The following is a 21,102-nucleotide window of genomic DNA, read 5'->3' as shown; positions in this document are numbered from 1 at the left end:
TTCCTCTCTTATTATAAGTGATAGCTCTATTTTTTGGGACCATAGCCTGACTACCCAACCTCGAAAATTAAATAGACTCCTTTATAAACCAACCAACCAGCTACAGACCATGAACATAGCAGGGCTTTATAGAGAGTTGTTTTTCTACAGTGATGAACGTAAGATCACTCTGCTATGCTATAATGCTTAAGGTGGATAATAAAATTGACAGCTCGTTTTGTACAATATCAATCAGGAATCCAAAACATATTTTTCCTTTGTTGTTATTAACTCAAATAGACTACTTAAAGCAATGATGCCTTCTTAGGTTCAATTACTTATGTTTGGATGTGAGGCAGTGTGAATGTAAGTTAAGTATAAATTAAAAATCATTTCTACTGAAACCAGTTTTTAGAACTAGATTGCAGTCATAATTAAATAAATAACTCTGGATCACCCCCCAAAAACCCAGCTGATCCATGAGACAAAGCTCAGGTGGGACTCTTGTGTACAGAGCTACAGAGATGTGGCAGCAGGAACAGTCCCTGATGTTGACAAGAGAGATGCCTTCAGAGTAGGAGCAGTCTGATACAAATAGCATTCATCCACAAGTACTCCAGGGGATGAAAAACAGATTCTTGAATGGAGATACTCTAATTTCTGGTAGATGTTGACCAGTATGTCTCCCTGAGATGAAATGTCTTAATAGACCAGAAATTTATTACGTTATAAACATTAACATGTTTATAAAACAGCATTTAAAAATTTATCTTTTTACTCTTAGCCCAAACTTTACTTGTGCTCATAACTGTTATGTAGTGTGTCTATTTTGATACTCAAAATACTAATACTTGAGGAGCTTAGTGCAGTTGCAACAACCTTTTATAAAACTTAAACTTGCAATACAAATATTATATTAAACTTCTTAAATTCAATGCCAGCCATCCATACAACCATAATCTAATCCAACTCTGCAATTTATATATATGTTCTATTAACAAATTCCCATCCAGCTCTAACTTTGTCCAAGACACCACATGTACCATCAATGATAGCTACAGTAATTCAAAACAGGTATGAATATATCATCTGACCATCAGAGAGAACAGGATGTAGAGATAAAAGCTGCTCTCAGTAATAAGAAGTGAAGGAAATTTATATCATATTTCCACCAACAGACATCAGATTTATTTCACTACTTCACAATTTACCACTAAAAACATTTGCTACCTGATGTTGTCATGCTGATTTAATATGACATAAATCATTCACTGAATAATAAAAAATGATCTATTCTCAATTCTGCTAGACCTTGCTATTACTATCAAACACCTTTCAGTAGATGCTAATGATGCAAATGCTTAATAAATGTATATAAACATAGATGAGGCTTTGAGAAGCATGTAACTTTTGGAGGATCTCAGTTCTATACAGTTACACCACCAAGAACTATGAAACAATAATATCAATTCAGCTTGGTTCTTAAAAGTTGCCAATACTATTATAATTTATAATAATTTGTATTTTGTCTAGTTTTGAGTGGTGTGCACTGCAAAAAATGTAGCACAACTACAGCATCATAAAATTCTAAAGAGTCTGAGCAGTCATCTAATAAAGTTTGTCCTATGTATGCAGAAGTATTAGAAACTGGTCTTTTAAAACAGCTGTACAAGCCCCACATAGTGCTGTCATTTGATGGCATTTAAAATTACATAGCTACTGCTTGTCAATACAAAGGATTGTAACATTTAGAAGTAGACATATGCACAGAAGACATAGGTGGAGGTGTAAGTAACCTATCCCGGAACAATACAAACCCCGTGGATAATATTCTGCTTTGCCAGTAGAAGAATGATGTAGTACAACACAAATGAGTAGAGCATGCAGTTAATCAGCCAGTTAATCAACACAGCCAGTCGGTTCTCTTAGATTTAAACCATTCTCCCCTTAAAAAAAAACCAGAAAAGCAACCCCCTGCTCCAGAGCCAAACAATTTTTTTTCCATCAGCCTGCTGATAAATAAAACAGTATAATTATTCCTTAACACAATTTTTTGAAGACTGTCAATCTAACAGGAATTTATTTAAAGAAGGCAGTTTTAAAGTTTTGATTCCTTTTAATATTGTTAGTCAGTGCTAACACTAGCTAATTGTTTTAAACTGCCCAATTTGCTATTTTTAGCTCTTCTAGTTGCAACATGTCACTTTAAATACTTTCAACACTAGAGCTATCGAAACAACAGGTTGTGACATTGCAAACTATCAATAAATTTAACAATATAAATTATTTTGAGGAAAATATTAGATATTTCTCTAGATTCCTGATTATTTCAAAGAAACTATGGTTATGTGAGTGACACTAGCTTTGCTAATAATCACTTTGGAATAGAGTCCAATGAATGTTTGCACACAAACATAGTCATTCGGAAAGCACTGTATAACTACATTAAACAACTCATCCAATTTGGATGGGCAAAGTTAATTTAAGCTAAGGAACATAAAGCACTTGTAAGTATCTAAAAGAGAGAATTGATCAGCAGACCCAAACACATTTCGCTTTTATCAATAACACATTGCTTTCTGAGAGTGAATGTTCTGGAAATGGAGTAGTCATTTTATTAATTACATCCAGTTCCTCTTCATGGCCATTGATAGTCCTTTACTTAGAAAGGGAGAACACTGGGTGGTTACAAAAGAAATTCATCATGCAAATGTCTCAATTTTTTATATAATCAGTTACTCTGCCTAGTTTTTCCCTTGGACCTACCACTTAATCTTATTTATACTGTGCTAGTATTGTGCCTTGTTCTCAGATACTGCATGATCAGGTTTTGGCATATATTTACCTACAAAGCTTTCTTTAATCAAATTTTTCATGAGCACCAGTCCTCAGAAGATATTTCCAGTAATAAATGCTGTACTGCCAGTTAGATTAGTTTTGTACAGTGTGTAATAAACTGGGTTTACTGTGGCTAGAAAAGTAGTTTTACCAAGATTTTCAGCTTGGATGTCTTATCTCGTTCCTCAAACTCTTGTCAACAAAAGAGGGGAAAAAACATCAGAAAATCTTGAGATACTTTCATTGTCACACATTTCTGCCAATCAAGGTAATCCTGTAGATAAACTGGACAATACGAATGGACACAATTTCTTTGTTCACTACTAATATCCACATTTTAGACAGTGGGACCTCAACACAGATGATACTATGTTGATCTTTGATCCGAGTTACCACATGAACAATGTCTGTATGTGGCTTTTCTACTTCAATTTTTTACCATAATTTGATCTATCTTTTAAACATCAGCTGTCTACATTAACACAATGAGCTGTGGGTGTGGAAAACAAGTTTGGGACAGTACCGGTTCTATAGCCATGTATGTCCATTCAGCACAGCTCTTTTAGTTTAAGGGAAAATACAGTCTGGGTTTATTGATTTAAATAAGAATAAATTTACAATCTGCTATCTCTTGTTGTTAAGAACTATTTTTACCTTGGTATTTCCCTATGCAGGCACTATTAAAAACATCTATGTGCCCTCATGTACCCATCTGCTCTGGACCATATGCAGTATCTCTGTTTTTAAAATGCCTAAGTCTCCATTTCACTGAAGAACTCTCTATGGCTAACATTAGCAAAATTAATTTAGGGTCAGCCTTAACAAAAAGCTCTTTTTTATAAAGAGAAAGGTATTTTCTACCATTTGCTAATACTGTCTTTTTGTAATCAGTGTGAATATTTTTTGACATCCCAGTCAAGTTAGTGAATTTGATTTCTACTTTGATAACCACTAGCAGTTTCAAACATGTTAAAGTTTTGATAGAAAAATGAGAACTAAAGAAGCTATGAAGTCAGAAACAAAGTAAGTCAAATACAAATCCTGTTTCACTTTTGGTGCTTTTCTCCTGCTATACAACTAAGAGGTTTACTCAAGTTGAACAACTGATATAAACTTGCCTGGACATGGAATATCTATATAAAAAAAACCAAACCAAAACAAAACCTGTTCTTGTAGCATGTATTCAAAAGTTTTGAGCAGGGGATCTTCCTTTTTTAAGAGATATTTTACTAAAAATACATTAAATCTATACCTTCAATATTTAAAAATCAATATTTATAAGAGTTTTAATATTTATGATACCAAGATTTTGTGAGCTGAAAGTCAAACAATTGAAATTATATTTAATCTTGGAATATTAAATATATTGGGAGATTGATAGTGACTTCTCAGTTCTTTATGCATAGTTCCAAGTATGAAATTGATGGAAAATCAGTGTGATGATTGACATTTGCTGCAAATTTGTTCCACAGCATTTAGCTGTCTTTCATCTTATTTAGGTGTTAAATATAAAAATAAGGCTGGAAAACATACAGAGGATATTATAGGGCAACTAGCACTTCTGTCAGTGGAGAAATATTAAATAGAAAAAGAAGTACAAAACTACAGTAAATAAAATTGTTTTGCAACACATTAAAATTAAATCACCCTAATTTGCTGTCCTAGGTCATTTCTGAATGCAATCTAATTTAAAAATGTTAGGTCATGAAACGTCATAGAATGCTTTGATTTCGTTCCATGTGGTTGTTGGTTACAATTCATAAATCCAAACCAAGAAGCACCATCATCTTTCTTACCAGTCTCAGCAAAGACAATTTCTAGGTAATCTCTTAAATCAGATTGAGACACTGCAAAGTACTTTTCTTCTTCCTGTCCTGCAATTGTTTTGTAGCTAAACAAAGACCGTCTTTCTCTTCAGATATCAATATAGCATCTTTCAGGATGATTACATTTTATTAAAAAGGAATTAAAATAAAAAACAGCAAACTGCGTGCTTAATGAAGTAGGGAACAAATGCTTTAATGATGATTTACATTTCTCATGTACATTTTAGCTAGAATAATCCCAAAGTACTTTAAACTATGCTTTTTAACATACTGGGATTTGCACATTAATGCATTGATTATGATTCCATAACTGAAGGCTAGAATTTATCCTCCTCTTTATGTATTAATTATACTGTGTGTCATCCCTAATCTTACAGAATTTATTCTTAGACTAGAGCATGAGACAATGTATTTAAAATGGATTTTTCTGAACATTTTTGTGAACCTCAGCCTTTTCCATTACAGTCATTAATAGATTGGTTTTAAAAATTTCAATTAAATTAAGCTATTATAGTGATTATTGGTTAGTTTGTTATGCTTGTGTTTAGGATAGGACAGTTCTTGAAGGCATTTTTAAGAGGCTGACCTTGTGACATCAGAAGGTGCTTTTCCACTCTAACTTCATGCTGCAATATTAGAGTTTGGATTGAGTCAATGTGGGGAAGATTTCTTATTGTTTGAGTACAACAATTAAAAGAACATTTACCATTAGGAAGTTTTTCCTAACATCTAACTTGAATGTAGTTTGCAGCGGTTCAAGTCCATTACTTCCCAACTTATTCACTAGAAGTGGAACCATTTAGTCCATTTTCCTGTGCAATGGCTTTTTCTATGCCTGAGGGCCATTAAGTAGATCCTTTAAGCAAGTTATTTCAGCTCTTCATAAGGGCTCTGGCTTTTTTGTTTCTCTCTCCTGCAGTTTCTTCAACTGGTCCATATAATACTCCAGCTGAGACTATCCTGTTTCTGAGTACAGCTGGAGAATTACCTTGAGCATCCTACAGGTAATGTTCCAGTTAACAACTGTGCTGAAAACTTCATCGATTGATTTGGTTTGGTTTGGTTTGGTCCGGTAGAACCATCTGTTAAAATCTCTGTCTGGGTCCAACAGGCTGTAAGAATTAGAGGCAAGAGGCGTAGAAAATGGACGATGGAAAGAGGAGTCACCATGTGAAAAAGGTCAAACTTGCTTTAAAAGGCGGCAAGCAAGCTGCCCATCACTCCTCAAAACCAACTCATATTAATTTGACATTTGCTCCTATTTTTAAATCCCAAGTATGAGATATAATTTTTGAAAATGGCATGATATTGTGTCTGATGTTCTACCAGTAATAAATCATAAACCTCAGGGCTTTTTCTGCATAATTTTTTCATAATTCATTGTTCTCCATTCCTGCCCAAGTTCAGTGTTGCACCTGTCCCTATTGCTCTTCTGTCTCATTTCTTTCAGACCATTTTTCCAACTTGTCCACATCATTTTGAATTTTAACCCTCATATATTTCAATTCCTTTCAACACCATTAGGTAGCTGCTATCTGCAAATTTAATAAATATATTCTCTATTCCATCTCCTGGGTCCTAAATGAAAATGTTGAACAAAACTAGATATCCACTTTGCAGGTGAACCATTGATAACTGGACCTACAATACAGTTTCCAATCTTACAGTAGTGAATGAAAACATATGAAAAATGGTTCATTTAACCACAGTCAGGCTATTTGGTTGCAAAGTGTATGTTTGGCAAAACCTGATTGCCAGTTTCCCAAGTTTTTAATCAAATCTGTGGTGCATAGGTAAACCTGATTGTTATACAATGTAATATGTTTTTATTTCAGAATAAAGGAATAGGTTTCATTTTTTTGCATAACAGTACACTAGCTCTTATTGCAAGGGAAGATGGCTTTTTTCCAACAGTGAGTCAACACTATATAGGCATTTGGGAATGGGAGATAAAACAAAACAAAAACAAACAAAAAAGGAAAATCTTTATTTTGCTCATATCAGTAGGAGATTCTAGTACATAGAATGCTGTTGCTTAAAGTGGTATTAATAAATTTATTCTATTATTTATATTTTTCACCTATTTATGCTCTACATGGTATATTCTCTCCCTATACAATACACAAAACTGCAACACATACTACATTCTCATGGAAGAAGGATGCAGGCTGTAGTGGCTGAAAAATGGTTAAGGAAAGTAAGAGGACAAGAATCTTGTGATAATGTCACTCAAAAGACTATAATACATCTTTTATGAACAATAACATTTTTACTGAATGTCAAAACGAATCCACCATCTCTGAGGTTCACTTCTTTTAGAAAAATTCTATTTTCGATTGAGAAAATAACTTCAATGAGAATTATCATTGATTACTTGAAAAATAATTACCCGTCATCCACAAATGCAAATACTTAGCCCAATTAATATTATTTGAACTTGAACCAATGATGCAATGATTTTGTTTGGTTTTCATTACTGACATTCCTTTTGACTGTATTTTTTGTTGAATAATTCATTGTAAATGACATTCCAATTAGTAAACAATAAATTCAGTCCAAGGCAGAAAAGTAAATTACATTTTCTGTACCATTCACTTCTCTTTGCAAACAGGCAATAAGTCATGACTTAAGACACTGCTCTGGAAAAGATGCTACAGGATGATGGATCACATAGTTAATCTGAATGAGCAAATTGCAGTCACTCTTTTAATACATGGAACCCAACTTTGTTCAAAAGCCTCACTTTTGAATTAACAACTGACAGAATAAATGCAAATGCATAGAAGACCTTTTACAAAGAAATGTTCTTCTAAATTCTCTGAACACACAAACACAATTGTTCATCATCATTCAACTGAATTATGCAGGGAATTATTTCTGAGAAGCTGACTAGATAAACAGATTACAAATCCAAGTCAGTATGCTTCAAGTATTAAATCAGTTTGCAACTTTCCCAGATTGTGCTATATCTTTTAGAAAAACTTTCTGGATGCAACACAAAGTTATTTCACCTCCTAAACCAGCCTTGGTTCTATCACTGGTTTAATTTGGAAATGTGTTTTTTATCAAAATAATACATTTTAGACTAGCTCTCTGTACTAAAAAAAAACACATTCATCTAAGCCGCCTCTAGCTATTGCAGTTGCAAATAGCATAATTATCTGCCACATTTCAGTGTGTTTGTAATGATAAGACCAATCCAAATGGGAACTAATGCACTACCTGGACGTCTTTCCAAAGGGGGAACAATGAAGATACAGAATGGACCACACACAAGGAAGGGATCCCACTACCTTCACACATGAATGACATTTCTGCCTTCAAGCTCCCTTTCCTACTGCTCCTTGTTCCTCCAAACCTACTCATCTATGGTTTCATTTTATTTCATCATTTCCCTGCTAGGTAGGCCTTAGGGGAAATAATCGCTGCCTTTTTTCCTGTGGTCTCTTTGTAGTGTCCTCACCATCTTTGAGTATCAGGAGGGACAGCACTGAAAACACAGGATAAGGCAAACTCCCTTCATTTAGCTTGAGAAAGCTTGCTTTCAGCCATCAGATAGACTGTTGTGGATGATATTGTTCTGACAACTTGAAACATTGACCTGTGTTTCTCTAGTCAAAACAATTTGGAAGACTAAAATAATGTTTTCCTTAGTTCAGTGTAATAAAGATACCTCCACATTTCAGGTGGATTCTTATTATTTTACCATCTTTAAAAAAAAAAAAAAAAATTGTCTTATAGATGCAGCTACATATCTTTGGTCCTTTGCAAGTAAACAATTACTTTTAATTTTGGCTGAGAAACTGTATATCTGGATATGGACCAGACCCAAGGTGGCTAGGAAGGTTTAAACTTCCCTATCACATGCCATAGCTGTAGCATCCCCCTGCCAGCCAAAGCAATATTTCGCAGTTACACCAGGCTCTGCAACTTGAATTAATTCTTTGACAGCACAGTTTTAAGAGGCCTGACGTGTATGATTTTAAGACCACTGATAGTTTGTTCTCCTCAGTAATTTCTACTTTATTTAATGCAAGGTGGATCTGTTTCAGTCTTTTTTACAGAAAAGGTATAGAAAATGTCTGGAAAGTGGCAATTCCAACCCTGCATTGCACTGCAGTCAGAGGTACTGGACAGAAAAAACTAGCCAACATGGGACACAATGCTTTCCCCACTGATGCCAGTGTTTCTGTCCAAGCTGGCACCTACTGAAGAGACAATTTCTTACCATTACCATGGCACAAGGAAGTGCCACCTTCTATTAAGAAATTCATTTTCCTTAGCTTAAATTGAAACATCAGTTTTCCAGGAAGTTCAGGGTTGTTAGAGGCCTCGAAAGATTTAATTTTACCAAGCAGAAAGAAAAAGAGACCCAAGTGAAATGTTTTCAATGCTAATTTGGAATTAAAAGGTAGAAGTTATCTCCTACACTGTGATGGCTGTGCCCTGAGTGTATTCCCAGCTCTTTCTCTGTGCTGTTCCCTACTGAAATGGATGGAAATGACGCAGTTGAGAAGTTAGTAAAATAAAAGATAAGGAATACATGCAAATTGACAGCCTCCTTAGTTAAACTTTATATAAACTAATTTTATTTAAAAGTTGCCTTTTCATTTGTTTTTTCACATCATTTATTTTGGCATTTTAGCAAACTTCTTTTTAATGCAAATTAGGTGAAAAATGCTTTCTGCTTTAGCATTAAATCCCTTGACTCTGCTCATCTTCATCATGACTTTATCCTGTTAAAAAGTGCTCTGCACACTACATTATTGCTTAATTATCCCACATCACATTTTCATTGACAATCAAAAACTCAAAACCGCTGACATTAACTTACTAATAAACACAAAACCTCTTCTGCCCATTTTGGGTGGAACAAAATTCAAATCATCTGGGCAGTATTTGTTGGATATTGTGGTCATATTTCAGTACTTGAAAAAAAAAAAACCAAAACCAACAACTTTAAAAGTTACTCCCATCTTGTTCTTACACTTCCCTGAAAAAACTACTTCGGACATCTCCAAATATGTGACCCAAAAGCAACTGTGGGTCCAGCTGAAGCCACTGAGTTACTGTCAATAATAGAATACCTGAAAACCAAAACTCTCAACAAACGCACAAATCCTTTAAAACACAGAGGATTGCTAGTTTTTAAGGATTAGAGGATGGACCTGTAATATAAAAATCTTCAATTCCTTATAAAATGATATGTGTATGCATATTTTTTGTAAGTGTTTCTGACAAGAATAAAATAAATATTTAAAGTGTCTCAATTTATTAAACAATGTTTATAAACATCTGTGTTCTACCCTTAATAAATATTCATTTATTATATGATCAAGCATAAGTATGAGCTATGCTACTTACTTACCTAAAAGTAAGTTTGTTTGGTCATGATTTTTAGATTTTGACAGTCATCAAAAAAGCAGATCATTTAAACATAACCTTGGTTAAAACTCAGCTTCCTAAAACTGTCTATTTACAGGTCCAAATGATGTGATATATTTCATCCATGGGTAATAAAGATTTTATTATGCAAGTGTCTGTGTGTTAATCACCAGGCTGAAAATATGGATCACAGTAGTTATACAAAGCATAAAAAAGCTTTCAAATAAATCTTGATTGTTGCAGTATCTTACCATTTGTCAGTTTCATAACTTAATTTCAACAATAACAAAAATAAGTTGGACTTTTACCATGATTAAATGTGTTAATAAAGTAGCTATCATGAAAAAGAACTTCCATGATTCCCCTCCCCTTCAAATTAAAACTAATTATAATTTGTTTCGTGGGTAAATCAGTTGAATCTGTGGCAGTCTAATAGAGTTGCTGCAGAATGACCACAAGCATTAATCATATGCTTTACTCCAGTTAAATACTAGAAAGTTCGTTCAGAGATCAGAAATGAACACATACTGTGTAGCGTGTTGTACAGTCTGTTAGAATTAATCCTTTTTTTTCTTTTTTTGAACTGGGCACTTGCAAAAGCTGCTGATACAGCCACAGCAATAGAGGAATTTTGAAATGATAGATTTTGTCATTGAGGTACTTTTGCTATTCGCACCTAATTAATTAGTAATAGATGTGGAAGCAGCATTCTGACCTAGTTATAAATCTCTGTGGGTACATGTATATTTATAGAATTCCTCTTTGGGCTAGATCATTAGAGAGTGCGCAATAAATGAACTTTAAATGATTTAGTGGTGTTGGTTTCTTGTCAACTTTCACAAACACCTCTGCTGAGCAGAAATATTTATAACATGAGCACCAAAAGTTAAGTACAACTATCCTATAACATGTCCTGGTTTTAAATTTTATACACCTTATTGACATTTTGAACTTGCAGCTCAATATGCTATCTAGTGAACTTTTTCCTGTGATGAGACTACTATTGATCCACACAACATCTAAAGCTGTTCTGATCTTTAAAAAGTCTTTTTTTGTATTTACTTTTCCTTCTTTAATACATATTAAATCCTTTCGTATTGTCTGATGCACTAAACTCACCTAACTATAATACCAGTCTTAGGATGGATAATGCTTTTCAGCTATACTAACTGTCTAAATTTATGAGCACAGCTGGTGTTCCTCCCTTATTGCTTCATGGTGCTTTCTTGTGGATTTTTCTCTGATAATATCTCATCCTTACATATCAGAAAAAAAACTGAACGTGAATCACAAGAATACAGAGAAAGGTGCCTCTGTGTTAGAAGCCTATGATTTTTTTACAAAGGTAGATCTTTTCAGCTGAATTGTATGTGTACATACACATCTATACAATATTCTCTTGTCAACACCTGCAAACAGTTGAGTTTAATTAAACTGCAGCTGTTGCTGACTGAGAACAGAGATTTACCACAAATATACTAACTTTACATTGTCTTTCACTGTGGTTTTTTTTTTACTCCAATTATCTGTTAACATTTTTTTTAATGGTAGTAACATTTTGAAATAGTAGCTGTATAATTAAGGACTAAAAATCAAAGTGCTGTCTGAAGTGGTGGGCATGCAATGTAAGTAACGGTGCTCCCTAGATGAAGACCTTAGAGAGTAATGTATATGCAAATAATATCAGTTTACTGAGCACCTTGAAAGCCAAATTGCTCATCAGTAGACATTTGGGAAAATAAAGAATATTCATAGATAAAGTAATGCAAGCCCCTGAGTTATATGCCATCTTGCAATAGGATAAACTAGCAATTAGGCCATTTCCTAATAAGAGGAAGTAAAAAAAAAAAAAAAAAAAGAAAGAAAAGTAAGAATAGAAATAGACAATACTGATACTAGAGAAAAAATGTAGCAGGAATTAATTCATGTTTGTGTTTTACAAACAATAAGTTAAAGCCAACTTGTCTGTATTGACAATCAAGGGCTATCAGCAGCCAAGGAAATTTAAAGGTGCTTCCAACCATCTATGATGTACAGTTACTTTTCTGGGAAGATTTATTGCTGATAAACTAAGCAAAAGAAAATTTCCCATCAGCTGTTCCATTAAATTGGTTGTAATCAAAAGCTATTCTATACCTTATATTTCTAAATTATCTCACTCTGAAATCACCACATTGTTGCACTGGATAGGAAATGATACCTTAAGCAGTGCAGGTCCTTTTATTAAACGATTTTGATCAATTATGATTCTTCAAACGTGCTAATACATGAACTCAACAGATTATGAACTGAGAAGCTACACAATAACTGAGAAGCCCTGTAACTTAGAATTTAAACAAATAACTTTGATTTTTTAATAGCAAACTCTGTTAAGTTTCTGATACCTTTCAATGTATACAGATATATAACAAACTGACATATGTAAAAATATTACTACCTCAAGGGATTCATTTAATAACACGGGTTTTTAAAAAACAGTATGATGTAGAACAAAACCACAGAACTGAGTTTCTCACCGTCTTTTAGCTATCAGATTTATTTGTCAGTAGATCATATGAGAAAAAGAAAATTTCTACGTTCGCTTATTTCTGTGGCAGGCTCTCTCTTGCCATTTTATAAAGACCTACTACTGCTTTACTGATGTATCTATAAAAGTAAAGTGCATAATTGGTACCTTCCAATGAGTCCTCTGTATCAAGTTGTACCATCTACCATGAGTTGTATTTTCATCAAACTATGTACGTATCTCTCTGATACTGAGACAAGAACAAGTTTGTAATTGGCACCAGATAAAAGGAACCTACTATAGAACTCAATGATCGATCAGCATAATCTGTTATATCTAAACCAATATTTATGACTGTTGTAAAAGCTGCTGGTTAACATACATTAGCACTTTCTGTTTCTTCCAGCAACCTGTCAGATGCAGGAGTCAGATCCACAGGCCATCTGAGGAGGAACATGGGAACCCAAATCCCAGAGTGCAGTTTCCCAATCCCCATAATACCACCGTCACTCTCTCTCCCCTGAAATGAGGCAGGAGCGTAGGTGAAACTCAGCTGGTGTGATGGAGCATAAAATTGTTGCCAGGAAGTTTTCCTACACTTCTAAAATTGCTCAAGCCCAAATGAGGGTTCTTTAAGCATCCCACTGCTGAGCTAGAGGTTAAACTTGTGGGTGTTCAGAGGTAGCTGGCATTCCACGTGGAGCAAGCACCTCACAAAATACATTCTAAGCTCTCCTCTATTAAAACATAAGTCTGCGGTGGAGGTAGTGATCTTCATATACAAAACATGGAATTTCTACACTTGCCTTTGCCTGAAGAGTTTCAAAATCATGCTTCAGTCTCTCTGAGGAGTGTCATAACCACTGGACTACAGGCAGGTGCTGGACAGATGTATTTAGTTGGCATCTGCCCACACCACTCTGTGCAAGGGATTTTGAGATCTGCTAATTCACAGGCAGGGAGAGACAGTCTAATTTAGGCATTACATCACTCACCTGGAGGGGATCTGGTCCCAGAGCTGTAGTGTAAAATATATAACCAGTGCAATTAAGACACAGTCCCTAAGAAAGGACAGAGGAAAATTTAACCTTCATCACAGTGAGAAAGAAACTAAACAAGATTCTTCTCCATAGTCACTGGCAGCCTGCAGGATGAGCCTACTGCATGCTAGAGTGTTCAGCACCAGGCATGAGCTGCAGGGTGAACAGTGCATTTCTGAAAACATGAAGGAACTGTAAAAAAACTCCTAAAGCAGAAAATTTGTATCTAGGAGCCTTGAATAACACAAACAGAAGCATCTGGAGGACTCAAATATTTCTAGGGTTAAACATGAACTACCTATGGCTTTCTAGTGCTTCTCTCTTCATTCTGGATGTCTATGCTGGACTGAAATCCCATTTTAATGCACCTACATCTCTTTTTGAAGGTGGTCTTAACTGTTCTTGATACTTTATACTTACTCGCCTCTTTTCATATCATAGATTTACAATTAACTAAAACATTAATATTATAATTTAGTATAGATATTTTAAAATACCCAGAAATTTAAACATTTATATATACAGATACATTTTTATTATTTGCTTTCTGATTTATCTATTTAAGCACCCAACTGCCTTTAAGCATAGACTTTCCTTTGATGATGTACAGCCAACTGCTTAAATCTCACTGAAGCTAGTAGAAGCTCTGCACATGCCTAGATACCTTGTGGAATGGGTTTGAGATTATATACTTCCTTTAGTGCTTTGAAAAATTAAGGACTCAAAATAATTATTGCCTTAGTGTTCAGAGTAGCAGTGCTTACTATGCTCGAGGGGGTGAGACCTCACTGTTCCTACAAGCTGTTTGTCCTTTGAGGTTTTCTTTTGCACTTGTCAGTGATTTAGCTTTCTAGTGCGGTGTGCTGGAGCACGTTCTGTGGTTCTTATTAGAATCCCCTTTCCCCTTATCTCAGGGACAAACTCTCAAAGGAAAGACCTTTTTTTTTTTTAACCTAAATACTCCAAATCAGGACTCCTCACCTTGTTTAAGCTTGATTTGAACAGCAAAAAAGAATTAAATTGGTTCCTACATAATGAGCCTGTTCTTTGGCATATTGAGCCATCATACTGAGGTTTTTATGTATGTTAATCCAACACACTTTTTAGATGAAGTAATCTTTTATTTGCAAATTGTATTAACCAAATACTTTAATAAGAGTAGACCATGAAATAACATTAGAAAATAAATTGGCTGGTCATTCTCAGCTTTTGACACCTGGTTTTACCCTTTCCTTCTTTGATCTATTATAATTTACCTAATAAGCCAAGCTCGCAGAGGTTGTTTTTTTTTTTCAGAAACACTAGACATTTCAAGTTTTACATATTTTACATCTAGCTTTTGCTAGCTAGGGAGCTCATTAGCAGTTACTTCTTGTGGTGAATAAAATGCCACCTGAGAGTATAAGAACTCCCTAATTCACAAGTTCACATTCTTTTAAGAGGTCGCTTAACCTTTAAGTCAACTGCAGCATATTAAAATTAAGCTGTTTTCAGCAGATAACAGATTATTCGGTTGTATTAGAATTTCCAGGTTATGCAGTTGCATTGGAATGTAACTGTTTAAAATATTACTAGGCATGAAATTCCAATAGTTAAAAGTCTGTGCAAATGTTTCAAAATATAAGGGTTAAATTTATTTTAAATGAGATGCAATCTTTGAAGGGAAATACCTCATCATTGTTTTGACTACTGTAATGCAAATAATCAGCATAATATCTGGAATTAATAATAGTATCCCAGACAGCAAAAGAAATGAGCAGGAATTGCTCTTGTTTTTAAATTCACACATGTAATTTGTGGAAGGTAGCAGACTGACAAGCCTGGGAATGTAACAGCAGAACAGCTAATGGAACTGCAAGTTCCCTAAATCACTGAATACATCTTTGTGAAAAATTTCTTTGGCAGGGCAAAAATCCCAAGGTTTGAAGTGTTCCTGCAAGTTAGAAATGATTGATAATATTGTTTTTGAGTTGTTCACAGAAACATTTGGCAAACTTTTGCTTTTAATGTGCAAATTCCTTTCAATGAAAAAAAATGTGTATACTAGACAGTTGAGTTAATTTGCTTAGTGGGAAGCTTTAAATGATAGAAAAAGCTTCTTCTGTTTCCTTGACTGGTCTTCTGACATCCAAAATCAAGAGAAGTCTTTTCCATTTTATTCATTAAAAACAGGGCAACAGTTTAACTGAGCTTCTACTCTTGCTAAATATTTTGTCTCATCCTCATGGTAATGGAAAGAGACCTAGCATCCTGATATATTTGAAAATTGCCTGACTGTATGGGTTTTGGTTCTGTTGTTTTTTTTTAAAATTATATGGCTCATGTTTACTTAGATGTTTTAGAAAATGAAGCTGTATTCTCACATTGTTTATCTCACAAGTGAAGTAGAACTCTAGTGCTATAAAAGAGAAATCAATAACTGATGTAAACACACAGAGAGATGCAAGCCATCACATACAAATTTTGCTTTTGATTTCAAAATTTTACTAATAGTAAATATTAAATTTGAAACCAGTGCACTTCAAAATATTTTTATGATGACCATTTCTACAGTGGTTTCCAAACCTATGTTTAGGTTTGGAAATTGATCACATTTCATGACAGCTATGATAGTGACCTGTAAAGTTAAAGACTGGTCTTCTGAGAATCTGTGCAGGTAATGGTTAGAGCAGATATCACGAGATTTTCAGACAAAATGGAAAAAATATATCCTTTGGGGAACATCTTATTCCTAGTGGGAAAATTTGCAATGCAATCCAGAAACAGATGGAATTCATGAATTTTGACCGTGATGTAATTTTAAACCAAGTGTGAAACAATCTGAATACATTTTTTTTCCTTTCTTTCAATACTTTAATTGCACCAGACAGTTAAAACTGTGTGCTTCAGTGAACCACTTAATGATGGTGATCAACTATTTTGTGCTGCTTTTCTTTTTAAAAAGGTGATATAGTGTAGGAATAGAAGTTTTTCCTAAGCAGAGTGAGAATGTTTTTGCTTATGTTGTCTCAAAGTTTCTCATTTATAACTGAAATAAAACTCAAGCTATTGACAATTATATTAAAAGCTTATTTAATTTCTGAATTTCATTCATTGTAACTCAATAATAAATGTAAACATCTGTCACTGCATAAGCCTAGTGAGAGAAATTTGATCTCAGATTTTTAAGTAGAATAACACCCCTAATTTCAGTGTCATTGCTCCCTTCAGACCCAAATCAACTTTGTGATATTAAAAGACATTACATTAAAGAAACCTTATTTATTGCACCTGTTAATATTTAAAATAATTATATACAAATTTATTGCAATTTTTTTTTTTCCCCCACTAAATCATTCCAGTACTTAGGTACAGCTTTATATCATCAATGTACTTGAAAACTGAACAAAGTGGTGGTCTGGATATTATTTCAGGTGAAGTAACTAAAATTCAGTAAAGTTACTGCAGAATGATAGCAGAGATATAAATAAAAATTTTGCTCACTAGTGCATAACTACATTTAAGACAATCTAGCAGAGATTTTGAGATTATTTCTCTCTTAAGAGACCCACTTTTTGTTCAGTCTAGGAAAGAACAGTTCTGGTGACTTGCTGAGAACTGAAATAGGACATGTGAGAGAGGGAAGATGTGGGCCTCCTGGATGCAAATCTGTCTACCTCGTCATTTGATGGTATTACAAAGCAACTGCAGAACTAGAAATCAACAAGTTGGCAGCCTTAGCTATATGTTTCCTTAAGCATACTGCTTCCCAATGGACTTTTGAAAAGAAAAAAAACTAATACAGAAATTATTCACGAGGAAAAGTACTTAAAACAAGACTCTAACCACAGTCTTAGAGATATGGCAAGAGAGAAGGCTGCCTCCTCATACATATAAAAAGAGACAGGAAGGGGGAAATTTGGGTTTCCCCATCAAGTTAGTCCTTACTGAACTGAGCAGTTACAGTGCAGTTAAGATTGCTCAGACCTAATGGGCTGTGCCTAAAAAAAAAAAAGCATTTTCTTTTGGAGTCTCAAAACAAATTTTCCAGCTGTCTCAACTTGCCATGTTTGGTTCACACCTCGGCTTGTAGCGCTGCCCTCTGCGTGCATGAATTCTCCTTCCTACAACTTCCCATCCAGCATCCAACACTGCTAACAAGACATACCAGGCAAGTGCACAGCCACATGAGTTCTGCTCATTGCTTTGTGCTCATTAAGAACATTTTACTAGTAGAAGACAAACAAGACTTGCTAACACCAGCTGGGGGGACAGGCTCTTTACTACTATTTTCCCACTAAGCTACAGAAAATGAGCCTACTCTTCTGGGCACCAGTCTTCCCTGACTTCCTATTGCTACATTCCTGCCACTTGGCCAACATTCTCATTTTTAATTTTTTGCCCATCATGCATCAAGCTAATTAATTTTTCTTATTTTAATAAGAAAGCAATGTATGTTCAATGAGAAACCAAATTAAGATTGACATAAGTGGACATATAAAAACATTTCCAGTATCAAATCTTAAATTTCTCCAGCTGTGTGATTATTCTGCTAATATACACAGTATACATAAATATTGCAGAAACAACCAAATAAAGTAATACATTGAATATTACAGGCTAGATAGAATTATGGACAGCTTTAAAAAGAAACTTCTAACTAAAGTTTAAACAGAATTGAAGTGCTGAATTTTAGAACTGGACAGATCATAAAAAAGGAACATCAAATGTTTTATGTCAAATCAATGTCCAAGCCAAGCTGATCCATACTATATTTAGGTTCTGCATTGATCTGACCCAGCAAATTCTTTGCAGATTTTAAGTGCCCAGAATACAGGTGCACAAAGTTATGTTGGCTTACCCCCAGTTGAGATTTAACTAAATAAGATGGGGGGTGGACAGGAAAAATCATTCCACTTCATTTTTCAATATTTTCATGACATTGCAGAGTATTTTGTTCTGACAGCTATAGGTGAAAGTGATAATACCTATCTTAACTTGCTTTCTCAGAGATCTGTGGTAGGTTTATCTGCACATTTGAAATTTCTTTCTGTGTGCACACCCTTTTTCTCTATGGGTTGTCAGTGACTGTACTTTTCATCCATGTCAATAGTAGCCTCCTGGACCTCAAAGTTAGCACTAGACTCAAGAACAAGTAGTGAGAGGTTCATCATGTTCCTGGGAACCTAAGCAAGTTGATGACTCTCCAGTCCTGGCAGGTAATTTTGTGTACAGTAGTCTGTAGACCCTTAAGGTCAGAAGCCTCTTCACTGGGCAAAGGTCTAGCATACTTTATTTTTGTTTTAGGGCATCTCAATTACCTTCAGTGACCTGAAAATAATCTGTTCTATGACCAATCCAGAAAATAACATGATTGAGTAGTATGAAAAACAAAGAACAGTAAACACAACCCACAGAAACATTGAGCTGGAACTACTAAATGCTCTCTCCCAAGAAGGATAACATTCACCACAATACTAGTTAAACTTAAAGCAATATTATGTACACTAAAACAAATTGTAAGTTTTTTGGATGATACATGAATTTAAGTTCTCCATTTCAATAAGGCAGGCACAGATCTAAATCCAATGCCATTTTTAAGTCACATGGCAAAAGTGACATGGCAAAAGTCAACTCTACAGAAAAGCTACAGGGAGAAACACAGTAATATCTTTTTTTTATGATTTTTGTTTTAAGATTAAAAGATTAAAGTATTTCATCCCATATTGGCAGATTTCCTAGCTTTTCTGCTCTTTCTGCTATCAAAAAATACACTATTTCCTTATTATCCTTACAATGTACAAACATTCCTATTCATGATTGCAGAGAGTAACAAACCCTACACTAACATTATGAATTATTAGGCAGGTTTGTAAGAAGGTCAGGTCAATGTACTCCATGACAAATAAACTGTCTTTGTGTGGAGAAATGTTATGTGGAGAATAGGAAAGAATCAGTTATAGTGAAGCTAAAGACACATATTTATGAGGCCGTATGAGTAGTTACAAGTACCTTTATTCATGTGGGAAAGGCTGCATAAACTTTTTGAGAGAACAGACTTCAGAAAGGCTCTGCTTGACTTTACCAAATTAAGTGGTCTGATATTGAACAGCAGACAATATTTTTGCCCTGAAAACATATCCAGTATCATGCATCCCCCCGCTGTGAAAGGCACAGTGTTTTTTCAGGTGCATAAGATCCATATTTTTTTTATACTGCTCTGAAAATACACATGCAGGTAAGCTACATGTAGTATTTTCTGCTGCTGTGGGTATTTCATCAATCAGAGATATAATGGAGGTGAATCAAGAAAGCTGATATTTCTATGCTATAGAAAAGTATGCATATAGAGAAGGCAGGAATTTACTATCTGCCTTAGTATATGACCCAGGTAAAAGGCATGGGAGGTTGGTAAAGTACCAGTAGCTGTTCAAAATGAAAAAAAAAAAAAACCCAACCCAAAACTTTTTCCTTTTTGGAACTGAGTATCTCAATTCAGCCCAAGTTGTGCACACTAGTTTATATTTCATTAGCTAGAACCATAAACACAGCACTATATATTGTTATAATGTATTATTAACAATAGATTGTTTACATATATCTTAATAACCTTGAAAAAAATTCTTTACTTCTAAAATAACTGAATTGATTTTTCACTTTTCTGTAGATAAATGTTTCACCACAATCTCAATACATCTCCTATTACAAGTCACTACGTATGCATCATCTATTTTTGTTACTCTCCTTCAGTTCCAAATATATTAATTACTACTGACACATTAACAAAGGTTGGTTGCAAAAAGCTCATTTTACTGCTATTAACACACATATACAGTTATGTGGCTATAGGACAATTGCTGAACACCAAATCACTTCCACTTGTATGAAATCTGATCTGGCAAGACTGCAGCTATGAACTTTGGAGAAGACGTGTTTTTCTCAATAGAGAGGACCATCAGATACGAAACAGGGAACCTTGCTGTGAGGCTTAGCTGGAATTGCAGGTATGTCTAGGAATGCAGACATCTGGAAATCTGAGGATGCTCTAGACAGGGCTGACACCCCTTTCCTTGGCCCATGCAAGGTCAGGCTATAATTATACTTGAGCATAATTCTCTTAAACCTATTTACCTTTCAGGTGATCATGTTTTCCCTTTTCTTACTTCTGCAAATTACCAGTTACTTTCTTTTGAACTAGAGCTTCTTGTCTTATTTATTCTCCCTCACTTTTCTCCTAGAAACTCAGCAAGAATTGGCTTCAGTGGGACACACATGTGCTTAGATACTTGAATCATTTATCATGCAACATGGCCATTATATCAAATCACTGCTGTGAGAACACATCATGATGCCACAGATATCCTCACAAATGTAAGCAAAAAAGTGAGACTACAGGGGAATGGAGGAACCCAACCTTTTACAAGACTACAATTCACTGTGTGCTATTTCAAGTGACGGTTATGTTCTCACTCCCCATAGAACCTTTCTGCCAAATAAGCATGGAGATAGTCATTCTATTCACTTTCATATGCTGTCTGTAGAAGTCAGT

This window comes from Pelecanus crispus, chromosome 5 (genome assembly GCF_030463565.1).
Source record: "Pelecanus crispus isolate bPelCri1 chromosome 5, bPelCri1.pri, whole genome shotgun sequence".
Classification (NCBI taxonomy): domain Eukaryota; kingdom Metazoa; phylum Chordata; class Aves; order Pelecaniformes; family Pelecanidae; genus Pelecanus; species Pelecanus crispus.
The sequence above is the reverse complement of the archived record's forward strand: the minus strand, read 5'-3'. Positions refer to the sequence as shown.